This window comes from Manis javanica, chromosome 15, assembly GCF_040802235.1.
Source record: "Manis javanica isolate MJ-LG chromosome 15, MJ_LKY, whole genome shotgun sequence".
Lineage (NCBI taxonomy): Eukaryota > Metazoa > Chordata > Mammalia > Pholidota > Manidae > Manis > Manis javanica.
This window is the reverse complement of record NC_133170.1, coordinates 41638157-41657511: the sequence shown is the minus strand read 5'-3', so window position 1 is coordinate 41657511 and position 19355 is coordinate 41638157. Positions and strand designations below refer to the sequence as shown.

General features: G+C 43.0%; 1 long non-coding RNA gene across 1 annotated transcript; it reads right to left on the bottom strand.

Moving 5' to 3' along the window:
* Positions 1–8621: 8621 nt before the first annotated feature.
* LOC108396024 (uncharacterized) lies at positions 8622–18794 on the bottom strand. Its single transcript, XR_012125752.1, has 3 exons — positions 16247–18794; positions 11422–11654; positions 8622–9449 (listed from the first exon to the last, which is right to left on the bottom strand). It is a non-coding gene; the product is annotated as an uncharacterized lncRNA (long non-coding RNA).
* Positions 18795–19355: the final 561 nt, after the last annotated feature.

Genomic DNA, 19355 nt, shown 5'->3' with positions numbered 1-19355 from the left:
TGCCCATGGGCCAAACACTGCCCACCACCTGTTTCTGTCAATACAGTTTTGTTGGAACACAGCCACGCCCATCCATTTGTGTATTGTCTGTGGTTGCTTTCCCACTACAGTGGCAGAGTTGAGTAGTTGCAGCAGAGACTGTATGGCCCATAAAGCCTAAAATATTTACTATCTGGACATGTACATAAAAAGTCTGCTGCCCCCTGCTCTAGACACAAGGACTTTTATGCAGAGACTCTTGGAATCCCCTCAGGATAAATTCTCTAAAATTACAAGTATCTGTTTTTAGCTGTGTATTTTTTCTAAGGAAAGGGTCTATGGCTTTCAGTAGATTCTCAAAAGAATTTATAACTTAAAAAAAAAAGTGCTCCATTGAGCCAGAAGATGTTTCAGAACAGGGCTCAAATTGTGTGTGGTCCCCACACCAGCAGCAGAGAACCTCCTGGGAAGTTGGGAACCACCTCCCAGGAACTTGTTAGGAATGCAAATTCCTACCAAATTAGAAATTCCAGGGATGGGAGCCGGAATCTATGCTTTAACAAGCCCCCTAGGTGGTTCCGAAGCTTCCTCAAGGCTGAGAACCTCTAAACTCTCTCACCTTAAAATCGAAACGCTCCAAACCAAAGTCAAAATGTTGAATGTCAATACATCAGAACTCTTTAGTTTAACCATAATTTCTTACATTTTCTGGGGTGGGAGGAATGGTTTGTTTAAACAGATACTCAAAGTTGTCAACTTATGTATGGCTATGACTATCAACTGCAGCTTTTAAAACTGAACATTTAAGTTCATCCGAGATTTGAAATTAAAGGACATTTCAGTACTTGTCTTTCTTGCATTTCAACACTGGACTTTCACTTAAGCTGTTCAGACTGATTGTTAATGGCCAACTAGGGTGAAGCCCCCTGCAGACGCCACACTGTGAAACACATACTAGAGACCACCATCTGGCCCATTCTTTTTTAGTGACAAGTGACAAAATGGTCAAACATAAAAATTCACTGCCTTAGAACTGGAATTTTCCTCCAACACACTAGCTGTGGCAATTCTACCCATCCTGGCCACCATCTACAAACTCATGCTGGCCCAGACCTGGGCTGACTCCCCACCACCGTCCCTCAAACCCTGTCTCATGTTCTTCTCTCTGCTATTTGTTCATTTCAGAGCTATTTCTTTCTGACTCTGAAGTCATTATTGTCACTTTAGAAATGGGAGGCATATAAGATTGTGGTTGACAGTGTTTAAGATTACAGTTTTAAATGAAAATGTGATTATTCAGGAGACTCTCATTATACCCTATTTTTAATTCTCTAATTTTATTTTAATTCTTAGGACTGCCTGACAAGAGTGGCTTTCTCTTCTGTTCTCTTCTGTGTGTTCAGGCCATGTGGGGGAGTCCTTGCCCTTGGTCTGGATGAACTTTCCTGGAGAGATACCTACCGCCAGAGAGATGAATGTGAAGTGAACCAGCTGCCCAGTTCAACCGTCACTGCACAGCGTTGTCTTCTAGCCTGGAGCCCCATGCAGGGTTTTTCATTGTCTACACCACTCCTGCAGCGATTCCAGAAGTTTCACATAAAACTATCCTACACCTGCATAATTTAATAATTATTATATCAATATTTAATTACCCTCCACCTGCATAATTTAAATCAATTTTTTTGCTTGTTTTCTCCATTTGGAGCTCAGGGTGCAGGAAGCAGGTGTGCTGATGTTCAATGTGGCATTTTCTGGAAGATTCCCTTTACAGCATTAACAAGACCTCACTGGCTGGAAGCAGAAGGAAGCATTGTGTCTGGGTAGTTGGTGCAGGTCACCCTGTCTGGTAAGGAGCCTTTCGGTGGTTAAGCGGCTCTGGGCTGTACTTGCCCACAGCCACCTGGAGAAAGTGCACTGCTCTACCAGTTACTTTCACTTCCTCCAGAGCCTCCTACCTTGTATGTCTACTCTCTCTTGCAGCTCTTTCTTCTTCAGAAACCCACTAAAATCAGTAGTCTGGAAAAAACTCCACCCCTACCAAATTCCCTCTTATTAGAGGGATAATAACAGGAAATAGTGCCAGGCACTGTCTGGAGTGCTTTCCTTAGATTAAATCGTATGACCCTTGGGACAATCCTGAGAATATGAGTATTGTCCCCATTTGCCAGATGAGAAAACTAAGTTTAGGGAGGTTAGGTAATGGGCCCAAGGTTACACAACAAGCAAGTAGTAGGACTGGGATTTGAATCTGAGCAGTCCGGGTCCCAAGTTTGTGTTAGTAACCACTGCCCCTGAAAATGACTCCTGGTGTTCTTCAAAAACCTCTTCTTTGTTTACAGGCAATATCCTCTAACTGCACACAAGAATGAGCTCTCCCCTGGGGCTCCATGAGCCACCTGCCATAGGAACTGAGGTGGACCAATTCAGGTCCCTTCTCCAGGTTTGCTGACACAGTCTGCCTGGTGGCACCCAGGGCACTGACATGATTGATGGACTCCCAAGTGAGCTGGTGCCCATCAAAACTTTAGAACCATTGATTCATCCTCAGGAATTTTCTGAGTTTTGCCAGTGGCCACTTGGTCCCAATAGTACTTCTATGTGTCTTCGGTGTTTACACGGTCCTCTGTTGGAAACTTTTCTGCTCAACAAGCTTAAGACCACATGTTGGAGGCCCCAGTTGTGATCTGATTTGTGCTTCACCCCCACTTGTGTAACCACAGCACTCAGAATGTCATGACTTGAGGTCTGAGGCTTTGTCCATTCTGAAGGAGTATTCCTGGGGCAGTGCTGGGCCATTCTTGGCTGACAGCAGTGGTTTATACAGTCCCGGGCTGAGGAAGCGAGAGAGAAGAGAGGGCACTGGGAGAAGGGAGGAAGGGGATGAAGGCAAAGAGAAATATAGCCCACTCCCTCTTGGATTGGAACACTCGCCATGACCCCTGTGCTTGTCACCTTAAACAGGAAAAGTTCTGCATTTCTAGAAGTCACCAATTCCAGGAAAGAATGTCTATGTTTATAACAAGGTGCAAAACAAACAAAAAAAAAAAGGGGGTGTCTTTTTTCTTTAATAAAAAATAGGATGAAGTATGTCTTATTCTTACCGAGAGGCCCACCTCTAACATTTGAACAAGAATGCAATAGAGACCCATATATGTCCAAATATTTAAAAGTAACAAATCAAATGACCAAACCATTAAATAAAATATGTTTTCTTTTCTTGCCTTGACAAATATATCTTTATAATGATCTGGAAGGCCTGCTTGAATTTAGAATTCTCCAGATCCTCAGAGCTCTATGTTGGAACATGGAGGTGGGGAAACATGGCCTCTGAATTCTGACCACAGCTTGTTCACATTTCTTCCCACCTCTGGTTTCATCTCAGCTATGAGAGGCCAGCACGCAGAAGTGTGAACACACAAGTCTGCACGTCCAAATTTTGTCCACATGGCAAGCAAATAGCCACCCTGCAGCCACCTCTCGGGGCTCAGTTGTCAGTCCATCTTCAGGAATAGAAGACCAGGGAAGAGATTCACCAGGTCCTGGAAATGGGCTCAGGTGTGTGGGGGCCAAAAAATTCAAGATTACACAACAAGCAAGTATGTCCCAATATGCGAAGCAGAGTCTAGACGGTGGTCGTGACTGGGAGTGGGCACCGTCTTCTCAGCCCCACAGACCCTTTAGCCTGTCAGGAAGGCACAGCCCAAGGAGACCCCGAGGGGGCCCCTCTCAAGCAGGGCTACTCAGAATGTGGTCCCCGGCCAGTAGTAGCATCGTTCTGTAGCAAATTGTTAGAAATGCAGACTCTCAGGCACCACCACAGAACTGCCACGCCAGAAACTCAGCGGGTGGAGCCCAGGAATGTGAGCTGCAGCAGGCTCTCCTTAACACTGACGCAAGCCAAGGTGCGGACCCTGCTCTGGTAATGTACAGGGCTAGGCCCAGCCCCTGGCCCCCTGCCCAGGTCTAAGGACAATACTGCTTATTTGTATTTTTTCTGTCTTTCTTTTCAGTGCTTCTCACAGATTGAATGCACATTTCCCCCAACTGCATTCATCTACTGAAATGTTATCTGAGGCTCTTATCACCTGTCACTTTTTCCTCTCACCTGGGCCTCCAGCTGTGCCCTGACCCCACTCCTTAGCATTATGTACCCCTCTGTTGTGTAATGTTATAACCACGTGTGTAGTTACTTTGTTGCCTCTTTTAAATTACAAGGAACTGCCTTTTCCATCATTGGGTGCCCAGTCCAAGGTCTTGAGGAGACCACAGACTCCATAAATACTCCTTGACCACAATCACAGAAAGAAGAGAGAAAGGGATTTAGAAAGGAAAATAAAGAAAAGTGGCCTGAGCCAAAGGGAAAGAACCTCCCCTTTTCCCATAATCCTTTTTTTTTTTCCTTCCTGCTACTCCTGTTTATGCAAAAAAGATGAATTCCTCTTGGGGCTGTGCCACTTCCAAGCCATGTGACCTTCACCAAGTTACCAGACCTCCTGAACCTGTTCCCTCACTTTGAAAAAATAAAATGTGGTAATTCTGGACTCGGGTGGTGTTTTTGAAAGCATGTTACATAAGAAGCACTCAAAGAGAGCCAGCTTCCTTTCTCAAGGCCAAGAATTGCACTTATGTGGTAAGCACTCAGAGCAGGCACACAGTTTGCCTTTTAGGGCAGCACAGGTCCATTTAGGAAAAGGGGTGTTTTCTTGGGGCATAAAAGCTGTGGATATTATCACTGGGGGTCAGGTCCAGGACCAGATATCCAGATTCTGAGTCCTAAAGTTTGTACAATTTCGGAGACTCATTACAAAAAAGCGTATCTTATTTTGTCAGTTTTACCCAAAGATGTGAACCCGTGTATTTGCTCGAAACAGTCAGGGAAGCGAAGGGGAGAGACCGCTCTGGGGGCAGTGGAGAGAAGGGTCTCTAAGCTCGTGTCTTCTGCAGACTGCCTGCAGTGTCTCTCATAAGTGACCCTGCTTCCCCGGGGCCCGTGCGAGGGTCCTCCTGGGGTCTTGTAGGCGACCTTGCAAGAGAAAGACCCTGAAACAGGCTTCGTTATTTCCACAATAAACCTGTCTGTGGCCAGTCCTCAAGGCAATGCTTGCTCCCAACGTTGAAGCAGATACGTGCAGCATGGTGGTTAGGACTGGACCCCAGCAAATGAAATTCAAGCTGGCCCAAGTCCTTTTTCCATTTTCCCTTCAGTCTTGCCTCGATGGAACTTTCCCTTTTCTTTGTTCTAGAAGAGTCTCTGGGTGGATGAGTCCCTTTTCCTTCACCTGCCTCCAAGTACATCTCTGCCTTCACACATCACCAACCTAAATCTCAGGGGCAGCACCCTTTCTTGGTGGCATCTTAATCTATTTGCCTCTTTGAGATTCTGCCCACACTTGTCCCCAGGCCTGTGGCTAGAGAAGTGGCTGGAGACCAGGAACCCCATGTTCTGCTCCCCTACTAGCCAAGGACTCATGGAACCCCTCAAGCAAAACACTGGGGCCCTGGATCTTGATTTCTCACACTGTAAAATGGGGTGCATTAACGGGCACTCCCCTCACCCCCATCTCCAGACATCCAGTGAGCTGATGGGGAATGAAAGGTGAATGAGGTCATGCTTTTTAAAGATTTGGCACTCCTGAGTGGAAATGCAACATTTAATTACAAGGAGGATGTATTCTAAGGGCTAAGATTTTATTTCTTTTTTGTTTTTTAACGAAAGATTCTGGTGCCAAGTGAGCCGGAGCTTGCGTGTGCAGGACTCAGCACTCAGAGCACGAGGGCAGCTTATCTGAGAAGAACACGCTAAGTGCGGTTAGAACAAGGGAAGGGTTGGAAGGGAAGCAAGATCATTATCAGCTTCGTTGATACTTCAAGGAAGAAAGAAGAAAGAAAGAGAGAGAGAGAGAGAGAGAGAGAGAGGTGGTCCTAACCAGAGGAAACACATAGAGGAGAGCAGGCAGGGGTTCAAACTGGGACATTTCCAGAAACGCTCCACCTTGCCCAGCCCTGGCCTTCCCTTATTGATTCAAGCTGGGATCGTGATCTCCTCTGACGCTCACAGCTTCGAGACCAGGCCCCGGGGAAGCCGGGTCACTCAGGAGAAGCGCCATAGCCAGTCTGCGGAAGAGACAAGTTTAGGGACCCTTCCCTCCACTGCCCTAGAGACATCATTCCCGTTCGCTTCCCTGACTATATAGCACAAATCAGACTAAGAGGAAAGTCTATGATATGCCAGTTTTTTAATCCAAGTATATGTCATGCTGGTATTATTAGAATTTTCAAGTGTGAGACCTTCAAGGTCTGCTTTCAATAAAATGTATTTGTCATGAACAGCATGGCTTCATCCAACCTGGTAGCAATTTGTTAAACTGCAGAGCGTTGTGCCGTAGCTAACATATCCCTGAACCTAGGCACATCGAAGGCTGACAAATAGTACGGACAAGATTATGATTCAGTGAGGAAGGCTTCCAGGAAATCCTAGAGGAGTCTGTGAGTAAAGCCATCCTGGAGGCTGAAGGGTGGGGAGTGGGGGTTTAGCTCAACTTAGAGAACTAGGGAATTCAGACAAAGGAAATTCTAGAGCATGGCCAGCATAAGGAACTGCTGTGGGCAAAGACCTAGACAGAAGAATTGGGACAATGAGGTCGCCAATCTGGCTAAATTTGAGACCTGGTGTACAGAAAAAAGTGTGCAAGGGTGGGAAGAGGGAGGGGCCACCCCTGGGAAGGCAAAATCAAATTTGGGCAAAAGGAGAAGAGACTCCATTGTGCCGGTGAGAGGAGTCAGAGATATGGGCAATGGCACAACACCGGTGTCCGAGTTAACCTGGCTGTGTGCGCAGTAAGGAATCTGGGGCAGGAGGGGAGTTTGAATGCTGTTCAGGCATGGAGAGATCTCGGACAGGTTACACAGGTCCATCACTCTCATGGGTATCACTCCTTTCACAGATAGGGAAGAAGGAAACTTCGCCCACAGCCCAGACACCAAAATAGTGGCCACCGCATGCATCAGGGGCCATCCGCATTGAACCTTTGGGGATGTTCAGTTTGGAAGGGCTGTCACCAGCAAGATCCTGCCTGGGCAGTATTAACGTGCAAGGGAGGCGCTAAAATTGTCACAGGAGTGATGAAAATGGGACTGGAGTCAGGATTAGCACCACTCAAAGTCAACCCCAGCCTGCAGCCCCACACTGCCCAGCCTAGCTGCGGCCTGCACACAGAGCAGAGAGGAAGTCTGCAGCCACAGCGGCTGTCTGCCTCTGGCCGTTCACCAGGGCCTGCCCTGCTCCTTACACAACCACAACTGTCAGTTGGAAAAGGCGGTATGACACCTGGGGAGCTTCAACCTTAAAATATAATCCATGAGCCCTTGCAAAAACCACCCTCTTTGCAGGCTGGTTTATGACTCGTGGCTTTGGACTTCCACAGCTCTGCACCTAGTGAAGTAAATGCAGGAGTGGAATATGTTTTAATAGATGTTCAATCATTGTTATATATTATGTTTGTGTGTGTGTATGAGTGCACACAAGCTGAAGGTACCCAGAAAGAGTAAAGAGAATGTCAGTTAATATCTGCAGCAGGGAAAAATTGGTCAAATTTAATTTGCTCTTTGAATAGTCCAAGACATTGTGCCTTTACACCCACCAAGCTTGCTTATGCAAGTGTCCCTCTCTGTGAAGCATTCTCTTCTCTCCACCTACTGACATCCTCCTTGCCTTTCAAATTCCTTCTCTGCTTGCCAGCCTCCTTCTGCAAACCTTCTGCCCACATGACACATCCATAGTATTGCTAAATTAACCGCCATAATATTGTGAAGGTCCTACTATATGCCCAACATTTTATCAGATGTCAGGAAACACAGATGCCTGCACTCAAGGAACCCACAGTCCATTAGAAGAAATGTATGGACCAACAGCTAGCTAGCCCTGGTAAAACAGGGCCGGTGACCCAGCAGTGTGCACATATTAAACGTTAGCCCTAGTGCCTGCTAGAGCTGCCGCTAAGGGAGCAGCTTAAACTGCTACATTCCTTCCACAGGACCCACTGCCTCCCAGTTGGAGCTCATTGACCAGCGAAGGGTAACAAAGCCAAGGCTGGCCAACTGGCAGGCTGGTCAGCAGCCTGGGAAGGGGCTGGGTGTAAACTGCTTGGTCCACACAGAGTGGAGCCAAACAGATTCCTATTCTTGGGAATTCAAAATGGACTACATGGCAGGAATAGGGCAGCAAGCAGCAAGAGTGGAAGATGCAAGGCTGCGAGGTCGGAGGAGACAGAACAGCCATGATGTGCCCAGGTGTGCAATACCCACAATAATTGCTGTTTATTGAGTGTCTACTATGTGCCAGATGGTAGTAATTTCACTTTCTTCAGGTCTCAGTTCAAACCTCCTCTCCTCCCACAGACCATCTGGCCCTCCTGACCCTCTCGCCTCTTCATCTCCTTCACAGCCTCACTACTCAGAGTGTGGTCCATGGACGAGCAGCAGTTTCATTATCGAAAGGCAGCAGCCTGGCCCCACCCTAGACCTACTGAATCATAATGTGCACTTTAACGAGATTCCTAGACAACTTGTTTCCACATTAAAGTTTAAGAAGTGCTTTATATTAGTTTATATTACTTATATGACTTTATATTGCTATGGCAGTCTGCAATTATTTTATTTTTCACAATCATTTTGAATGCCATCCTACATGTGTACAACCTTTTATTATTTTTTTTTATTATCTATTGTCTGTCTCCCCTAACAAGACTTTTAGGTTCCAAAGGACTGGGGTTTTTTTGACCACCTCTCTTCTTTATCCCCAGAACTTAAAACACATGGCAGGCATTTCAAAACTGCCAGTCGAATGAACAAATGAGTGAATAATTTTGCCCAAACTCCCAAGCTAATCAACCATTGAAACCATGACCCAGGACTCCAAAACCCAGTAGACAGCTTCCAGTTTAAGTGTTCATTCCCCTGTTTCTGGGAGTGCTGGAGGCTGATGGCTCTGAATGTAGCCCCTCCTCGGGAATCACCCCGGGCACCCTGCACCCAAGAACTAGTGGACGGGGGCATGCAAAGGCTTGGCCCCTCTTCCCCCAGTGCAGGGCGACTCAGAAGGGCCACCCCAGCTCCTGTGCTCTTGCGGGGGCGGAGGCCTCTGTGCCACTGCACACAGCCCGGCTCCTCCCTCTGCCCAGGCCTCTCTCCTTCCCTCTGTCACAGCACTCAGTCCCCAAAGGCATCCCCCTTGATGCCCTGTACCCAGATCTCCATCTCAGCATGTGTTTCCTGGGGAGTCCAACCTGACATATGGAGAGAGGTAGATTCATATTGATGGTGGGCGGGGTGGGAGGCTTTTAGGTGAAATCCAGGTGCCCCTGCCAAGGGGCTGCCCTGGATCATTTCCAGATTCCAGGAGAGTCGGTTTTTCCTCCTCTGGAGTTGCCGCGATGAACACAGCTGCATCAGAGAGGCCCGAGGAAGAGTCCCTGAAAGTTCAGAGGAAGTGAGACTGATTTTAATGCCAAAGATAAAGAGACTTCTAATTCTGTAAAAACTGCCTCCAATACAAGATTTTAAAGTCAGGTGCAGATAACAATATGCAGTAGGCACAAAGTATACGTGCAACAAATACTTAACAGATAGTAAGGCACCAGAAACAAATATCTAAATACCAACAGAAGTATAAATAAAATGAAAGTTTTTGTCCTACTGAAAGCAAGAATTAGAATTTGCGATTTAGCCCTCAAGTGTATAACACACTCAAACTATAGTATCAACATTCAAGAGTGGGTGAATTGGCCTCAAAGAATATCCAAGAGGGTTTTTGGACACTGAAGCACTTAAAGAACCTACAAAGTGATCCCATTCAATAGTCCTGAAGGCAGAGTTCCAGAGAGAGGGGAAACGTTGATCAAGGCTGGTATCTAAATAATGATCCAATTTCAACCATGTGTCAATCGATGAGTTACCTCATAATGCTTCAAGACACAACAGTTTACCATCACCTTCCCACCTAAAATAACTAAAACCCAGAAACAATATATATAAAACACAGACAGCTTTTAAGACATTAGATGTCAGAGCTCAAAGGACAGTGAGCCCTAAGAGGCAGGAAACAAGTAAGATGAGCCTTAGGGCTACCCCAGATTACTGCCTGGAGAAAGTTTCTAGGCTATGGAACAGGGCAGGAACTGCAGAGGCCCAAAGGGTCCCTCCCAGGTATTCAGTCCTTATGTGTCAAGAGAGTAAGAGCAAAGAGTGTCCAGTAATGGGAACATTAATCCTACATGAAACACAGCTCTGATCCCACCTGACAAAGCTTAAAAGCCAAACTCAGTAGTATAAAAGTTGCTCTAAGTAACTTAACTGTGTCTTAGAACAAAGCTCAGAGATACAGAAATACAAAAATATCTAGCACCCAACAAGATAATATTCACAATGGCTAGCATCAAATTAAGAACTACCAGATACACAAAGAAGCAGAAAATGCAACCTATCTGGGTCAATTGAAACTGGCCCAGAATGCCACAGATGATGAAATTAGTAGACAAGGGCATTAAAGCAAACAGAATAACTGTATTCCATATATTCACGAAGCTAGACAAAAGACTGAACATGTTAAGCAGACACAAAGGTATCAAAAAATCAAACTTTGGGAAATGAAACACAGTGGACTGGGGCATGAGGTCTGCGCCAAGAATCTTCACAAGTCTGTGTGCTCTTCCCGGAGAAATGGAAAGCTCAGCCGGCTCTCCTCTCTTAAGCCCCTCCATCCCCAAAGAGAAGGCTGAAGGGCTGCTAGTCTGAGCCCTGTTCAGCAAAGGCAGCCCTCCTGGCTTCCTACAAAGGTCAGCATTTAGAATTTAAGAAGCAAGACCAGCAGCCACAAAGGGGCAGCAGTTCTCTTCCTGTAAACAACCAGCACCAGGCAGAGCAAGGGATGGGAAGCCAGAGGACACGAATTCTGGTCCCCTCTGCCCCGCCAAGCAGCTGTGTGTCTTTAAGCAACATAGGTAACTTCTCTGAACCCCAGTTTCTGAATCTGTCAAACAAGGACAATAATGATAATAATACTCACTTTGTAAGATTGTTGTGACAGTTCAATTGCATTAAATGCATCTAACAGCTCTTTGTAAAGTCCACATATTTGTAATCACTTTCATATACCACAAAAGCCAGGAGATATGTACCTGCATCTGCGGGTATGTCACATGTCCCTCCTCAACCCCCAGCCCCACCCCCAGGAATCTCTTAGTCATCTTTATCTTTTGATTAGCATGCCTCTGACATTCCTGGGGGCTTGTTAGTTCATAGTAAATAAGATAAGAGTAAGTAAGACATTATTTGAGCTAAGAATGGGAGGAAATTCTAAAAGCTTGCTTTTCTAGTTTTCCACCTTGTGCAACAGACCACTCCAAACTCAGTGGGGTAAAACAACCACCATTTTATTGCTCTCACCAGTTCTCTGGGACAGGATCTGGATGGCACACAGGGGGATGGGCTTGCTGCCATACCTCCTGTCTGGAGCCCAAGCTGAGCAGACTTGAAGTGCTGCAGGCTGGGGTCATCTGAAGGTGTCTTCTGTCCTGTCTGCACCCAACTGAGATGACTTGAAATCGGGGTTCAGCTGGGTCTGTTGTCCGGGGCATCGTCACATGGCCTCTCACGGGTTTGGGCTTCTCATAGCATGTCTAGGTTCCAAGAAGGGTCATCCAGAGAGAGTGTCCAGAGAGGGAGTGTTGGACAAAAACAGGTGAAAGTCATGGCGTTTATCCCCTAGTCCTGATGTCCACTGTTAGTAGAAACACTTACAAACCAAACCAGATTCAAGGGCAGCAGGGGGCAAGGTGGGGGGATGACATAGACCCCCTTCTCAATAGGAGAAGTAGCTAAACATCTGGGGCTGTGTTTTAAAGTGCCAAACTGGATATCTAAATTCTGCAGAACAAAAATAACATTAAGGCTTTTCAAGTTTCCAGGACAAACGATGGTCAATGGCGCCATCTCTCCCTAGGTTAATCTAGCCCAAGAAATCCTTGTCTCCGGGAGTCCATCTGCCTGGATGATCTGGATCATCATTTGCATTAATCACTGTGCGTTGTCAACTAGGACTGCAAAGGCCGGGTAGCTGTGACCACAGAAATCAGGCTTGGCTTATCAGAGGCATAACATGCAAACCCTCTTAGTGAACTACTAGCAAGACAGAGCCAATTGCAGAGTTGAGCTCTGAGCTTAATTCAAATAACCCTAGGACACCAAAAAGAAACTATTTTTTCCTGAAACAAACTGAAAATCTCAGAAAATTTTCACAGACAATATGTTTGTATTAGAACCACCAGTCTTCAGGGACTGTTCCAAAGAAGGTCAAAGTTAATAAACGTTTGTGTAGGGTAAGCAGCATACACAGGAACAGGCCTGTTTCTGCACGTATTGATACACAGGTACTTCTGGGGTTTGATACTTCCGAAGTCTTACCAAAAGAATCATGAGCCCAGTCTGAATTAAAAGGATCTGGCTTACTGTTTACTGTAGCATAAGGTGGGCTGTGTTAGGATGCAAGGTTTCCAAAAAAGTTAGCACAAGAGCTTGGGAAAAACGCTGCCCTTGGAAACATGCTGAAGTCCCCTGAAAAGCTGACCTCAAACAAACCAAAGGAACTGTCATCAGCTGGAAGGACTGTGGTGAGAAGCCCTGCTTTTGGTTTGGTTTGAACAAAAATACAGCCCTTGATTTAGAAAGAAAAGCAGAATTACCAAAGGCAATTGCCCTTGTGAGATGAAAAGACCCCCAGGATGGTGGGAGAAGGGGCCCCACTAGTGCCTCATAATGGAGAAAAAAGCAGTGACATCTTCCAGTTTGGTATTTATCCATGAAGTGTGCATGGAGACCAGTGGCACAGAGAGCAGCAGTCCAAGATGGTGGTTGGAAATGTGGGCACTAGGACAATCCACTTGGATTTGAATTCAAATTCTCCATTTACTAACTGTGTGACCTTGGGCAGTTACCCTGTCTCCCCTAAGCTTTACTATCCTCATCTATAAAATGGGAAAAACATTCTCTCAGAGGGTTGCTGACAATGTATGTAAAAAAATATAAGAGTGTACCGTGTTAAGAATGCATCCTTAAGTCTGCTTTTGTAATTTATTTTATCAACAAAAGTCACCTATAATCCTGCTACCCAGAAGCAATTTTTGTTAGCATATTAGTATATTTCATTTTGTATTGCTGCAATGTATTTTCTCTCTCTGAGGTCTCACTGAGGGTATAATTTTGCAAGATGTATTTTTCCTTTCTCATCACAGGATAGGTATTTTCCATGTAACTAAAAACTCTTACTAAACATCCCTTTGAGTGGTTGTGTAGTCTTCCACTCTACACTCGTATGACTTTCTTAACTATAAAAGAAAGATTTCTCTAGGACAACCACAACAAAAAGGGCTCCATTCTTTCCCTTGGGAGAGAAGAGGCTGGGAGCCACCAGCATTTCAGGGGCTATTGTGCTTACAGGCTTGAGACAATGACAGCAGCTCAGGTTTTGAGGCAAAAAGCATTATTAAAATACAGCCCTAATCGGCCTACTTAAGGAACACGGCCTGAAAAGCAGTACAGTGTTCCAGATTTCCGAGTGCAAATTCTTGCACAGCTCCCTCCACGATATCACAAACCTACGACTTTCACAAAGAAGTGATTTCCATTTTCTGATTTTCACTTAAGGGTCTCCTGTTGTTCTGAGAAGTTCTTTTTTAGAAAACATAAGAAACCATGGTTGTTGTGGTTAAAAATTACCTTCCTACACATCACAAATAAAGCTATTTTCTTCTCTTTCTTAAGTGTTCTGAGAAATCGGCAGGTAATTAAGGGAAGATACTTATTAATAAACATATATATGCTCAGCGATTAGCGGACCTACATGAATGAAGGTGGAAAGTAATGCAGATATTTTCTGCTCACACAACACAGTCATTGGGTGGACTAGCTTTCTGTTTGACCGTTTTAAAATCTTAATTGTCCATCTTTGTTTTGGCCATTCTAGCCTAGACAGTTAATGTTCCATAGAAGTGCTTCCTACCTTTGTCATTAAAGCTCCCTATGCTTCTGTTTGGGGTGTCTCTTTCCACAGACCACCAAGACCAAACAGAAAATGCCTTGAGATGCAAACAGTCCCTGAATTATGATACCGATTACTTTTTATTAGTAGTAAAACAAAAAGAAGCGAGGACAATTCTGTCTATGCAGAGCAGTTAACATAAATAATAGTAAAATGCTAAAACTATAGCACTACTTACACAATATTAATTTAATTCTAATAAAAAGTAGGTTTAGGTATTGCCTCCATAACCAATGTGGTACAGTTTTGCTTTCATCCAATATTTATACCCAAAAAACATTTTGGTTTAGGAAATAGAGTAGTGATAAAAAATTACAGTCTTTGAATATTGGGCTTTGACTAGTCCCCTGCTGCCCTTTATTGTATGTTTCAGTAAAATACAGTACATCTTGCTGTTTTATTTCATTGTTTGTGGCCCGTGCAAAATCCTATTGTCCAGCTGCCCAGCGTAAATGAACAACAAATCAGAAGAACCAGAGAGACACTTTCACTGATTAATCTGAGTCCTGAATTTTCCTTTTACTGCTAAATTATACCTTATTGCAATTATTTATACACATTGTGATTATTTCTGCAAAATACAGGGACGTGCCAGTCAGATAGCACTCCATCTTAAAATCTCAAGCCCAGTAAAGAGTTCAGCTTTTGCATTCTAAAGCTGAAGGGTTTTTTCCCTAAAATTATTAAATCAGTTGATTATAGAGCTTAAGTAACCAGGCCTTTTTTTTTTAACTCAAGGCCCATACTTCACTTTTTGTAAATAATGACCTAAGAGCTTTGTCATAAATAGAAGTAACATAATTTTGTCATGAACAAAAAAATAAAAGACAAAACAGAGTGAGGGTATAATCCATATTTCACCCATAGAATGATTTAGAGCTAGATAAATAAGCTATAGTGCATGTGAGGAACTACAGAAAATATTAGAGCAATCAAGTTTGCAATATAAAATCAATACATGAAAACACTTCTGCTACATTTAGGGATCTCCTTTAGAGTTACCTGATAAAGCAGAACATATGCTATCTAAAAAATCTAAACATGAAGGAAAAACGATGTTTCAACCAAATCAGAGAGATTTCTTTTTCAGGGCCAGGTGTATATAGACAACAGAAAAACAGAGCAGCAATGTATGGATGCACGAATTGCACACTGCACAACCCCAGCGGGATGTTCAGGGCGAGCCATTCACAAGGATGAAATGTCAATGGGGCCTTGATTAAATCTCATTATTTTGTGCTTTCTATTCAGGAATGTGTAATTGCAAGAAAGTTAGAACAAAATTTGCTATTTGGGGGCCTAAGTTGTTTTAGAAAGTGTGGCTGAGACAAGATAAATTGACAGGTAATGTCTGAAATCCACTATGATGAATGTCACTGGCAACACAAGAAAAAAGTTAAATTTCTACATTAGAGGAGCCCACCTATAGTTGAATTGCAGGGGAATTTTTAAGGTATGTAAAAGAACAATTTAGAAATGCTTCAGTAGCATTCACTGCCAACTATCTACTAATAGACATGTGCTGGGTCACCTGGTCATTTTTCACACACGCAAGTGAACCTGGCCGGCGCTCCCTCTGCCTAGTTATACTGGAGTAGCCATTTTTTATACTTGAAAGTAACAAAATAATACTTCTTTTCAAGAATTATACTACTCAGCTTTGTCACCAATTCAGACTCACCTTTTTTTACCTCACATTTGAATTAATAAGGTTTAAGTGCATCTGGGAGAGGGCCTTGCACGTTTACAACTGCATTTTAACTCTAACATGTATGTATAATAAAATAAGTTGAACATCCAGATAGCAAAACAGTTCAGATGGCAAGTTTGTATTCATCTCTATTGAGTTTGTCAGTCTCTTCTTATTTAAAAAAATATATTTATATTTTATATATATAGTCTTATCATCAGCTATTTATAGGCAAATATTAATGACATCTGAATGATTAAACCACGAGTGATCTACATATGTTAATACATGCTGGAGAAGGACTTTTGACTCTTTAATACACTGGTTTCCTTGGATTGAACAAACTTGCCTTGACTATAGCTGATGCCAACTATTTAGCCATACATCAGGATCAACTCGAGATGGATTTCATAAGTGTAGAGCAACTCTGTTTACCATAATTGGCAGGCCCAAATCTTTCCCCACACATCCTCCTCTAGGCTTACCGGTGAGCACACACTGTATGCATAGAGCCAGGAAAATCCAATCCCCACTTTGTGTACACACACACAGGCATTCAGATATTCCATCTGGCAGCTTGCGTTCAAAGTAAGAATTCCTTTTTGCGACGATGAGTATGTCCAATACATCTCAATAAAAAAAAAAAAAGAAAGAAAGAATTCCTGTGTAGAAAAGGAACCCCTCCATGGCCTATCTGTGCCATGGGAAATGGCTGGAATTCTCAGAGTTCTAAGGTGCAGGCAAATGATTAAAACGTCTCCATAAATCACTGCAGATTCAAGATTTAAATACATACTAAAAATGGCAGGGACTCTTGGGTCTTCTATTTATAAATGCGGCCCTTCATTTTCTCTTGCTTCTTCCCCATCCCCTGCCCTTTGGATCACAGAGAGAATTCCAAGCCCACAGAAAAACAATGGTAAATGTTTGCATTGCTGAAATTCATGCTGGTGCCATAAGTGGATTTAAGGCGGACTGGGCTCTATAAACAAAATAAAAAGATGGCATCTAAATGAAAATATGTAGAAAAGATACTGGGGGAAAAATGCTTCAGAGAAGCAGTCTGGTTAGTTGTAAAATGACTTTAAATTAGGCTTTAAAAAGGATTGCTAAATCTTGACACATATATGAGCAGCTTATTATCATGCAATTGTGCAGTAGTTGCTTGATCTTGTTACTGATTCGTCACATATGAATAAATGATTAATTACCAGAAAGGCTAAAACAGAGTAGAGTGAGAGTACTGAAGCTCACCCTGAAAGAGGGGCTTAAACACATTTATTGCCCTTTAAGTGCATTTCATTAAGGCCAATTAAGGACTTTCATGTCTTATTAGAAAAATGAAGTAGATTTATGAGGTTTTCGTAGGTTGTAAATGCTGGGGCTAGCAGATACAAAACCGAGCAGAAATGGTAGTTAAGAGCTAAGAAAATATATACAAATGCTCCCAGAAAGCAAATATTTAATGGCAGTTAAAAAGCTGGTTCAACATGAAGGCGATCCTTAAATAAAGGAAAGGACATCATTTTTTAGTTCCTATCATCTACTCACTAGAAACCTCAGGGTTGTACATGAGGAAGGTTTCTCTCGGCAGTTCGGGCACCAAGCAGGGTGGGATAAAAAAACCCAGCTAACCTTAAAATGGCCTGACAGCCACTGAGTCCTTTGTCAAAACAAAAATACACACCAGTATGAAAATGCTTTTAATTCCAGGGTAAGAAACACATTCTTGAAAGGGAAGAAGTGCAGAAGTAAATCTAGCAGGCATGGTTGTTAATAAACAAACAGCAAGCAAAATTCACTGGCGGTGGTTAGAGCCACAAGCCCAACTTCCCACTCTTCTGGTCCCATCAGATGGTGTCAGAACATTAGCCCTGCCACATGGTTATTACACACCCTGGATTTTCTTGATTCGTTTTCAAGGAAAATTGCCATGACAGGTTAGCCAGCATTTTCTGTTGCCCTTTGGGAACAATTATCACCCCCTCACCATTCCAGCCATGGGTTGATCTATTTACTCAACAGACAAGCAGCATCTTTACTCTTTCACACACACACACTTAATATTTTCTCAGGAGACTCGTGCAGTTTTGTCAAATGCAGAAACACACATTTATGAATGTTTGGTAAAATGCACATTTTTACCTTACACATCATGATGGAAAGCCTCAACTGTTTATCACATACCCTCTTGGATAAATAATTTAAAACCATATGAAACTTCTTCAAGGAAATACCAACTGAAGATGTACAGTAACAACTTTTTAAGCTCAAATCTCTCCTCCTCTAGAAAAAAAAAAAGCATATTGGCAAGTCAGTAGATTATCTCTTCTTGATTTTTTAAAAAAATTCAAGAGAAGTGCCATACAGCACTTAAAAGATGTCCAAAACTCACCAACAGTTTTGCAGCACACACACATTACTTTAAAGTAAACTTCTTGGTTTTGCTTGTTGAAACTCCATTTGCAGCCACAGAAAAGACTGAACATAGAAATTTAGCACTTCTTCCAGAACATTGGCATATTTTTCTGCTGAAAACCTTTAAAATGGTATTACTAGAAGATCTAACAGTGGGAAGTCAGATTAACTGAGCTGTTTTAGAAGAAAAGATGAAGAGTGGTCAATGATATTTATAAGGGTGAAACTTGTGCAATTGAAGGTAAAGTCCTGTAGGCCCAGCCCCGCCAAAAAGAAACAAAACACCTAAGACAGGAAACAAAATATTAATTCCAATGTCCTTAGCATAACTCTGTTTTGCTCCATGAATTTGATTTTCCAAACAAATAATGGCCTGGACAGAGACCTAAAGCAGCTAGCCATGTATCTGTTCAGACTCTGCAAAGAATTTTATTGAACTGATATGTGATGAGCATCTGTCCTTGGTGATTTATTCCAAACAGCAGAGATGTTATAAAATGAACACATTGCATCTCCAGCTATAAAAGAGAAACAAAATGATCTTTTAGTTAATATCCAATCAAACTTCAAGACACCTTATGGAACACAAGGATTTCATGGGATCATTTCATTCCATTGCACCTTTTTCCAGAATGCTAAAATAGGATTCACTTAAGAATTTCTAAAATGCAGAGCTAAATATGTATATCTGGGTTGGTTTATTCCAGATCAACAGATGCCACTTGATGTTTATTTTTATTTTGACAACCGAAAATGCAGGCCCAGGCTAGGGTGCTAATTACCAATAAGTTCTTATTAAAGAACCAAGAGTGCTTTTTCAGAAAGTTCAATACCCATTTGGGCCTCTGGGGCCCTGTGTTACTAACAGGAGTAGAACCTTTTCAATTTCTGGATTGGATACATTTTGTCAGGCACAATAGACATTTCTGGAAGAATTGCTGCTAAAAATGAAAAAAGATAAAAGAGGTTGGATTTAAAAGCCTCCAAAGATTTCTAGCATGTGAATTTTTTTCCACAAAAGGATTTTCAGATGTCTTCGGTACAGATGAATCCCAAATAGATTAATGCCCACAGGATAAGCCCTGAAACATTGAAATTACAACTGGCACCCAAATATTTTCTCAATAAAGCAATTTGAGATTGTCAAATAAAAACAATAAAGGTTTTGTCTGGTCT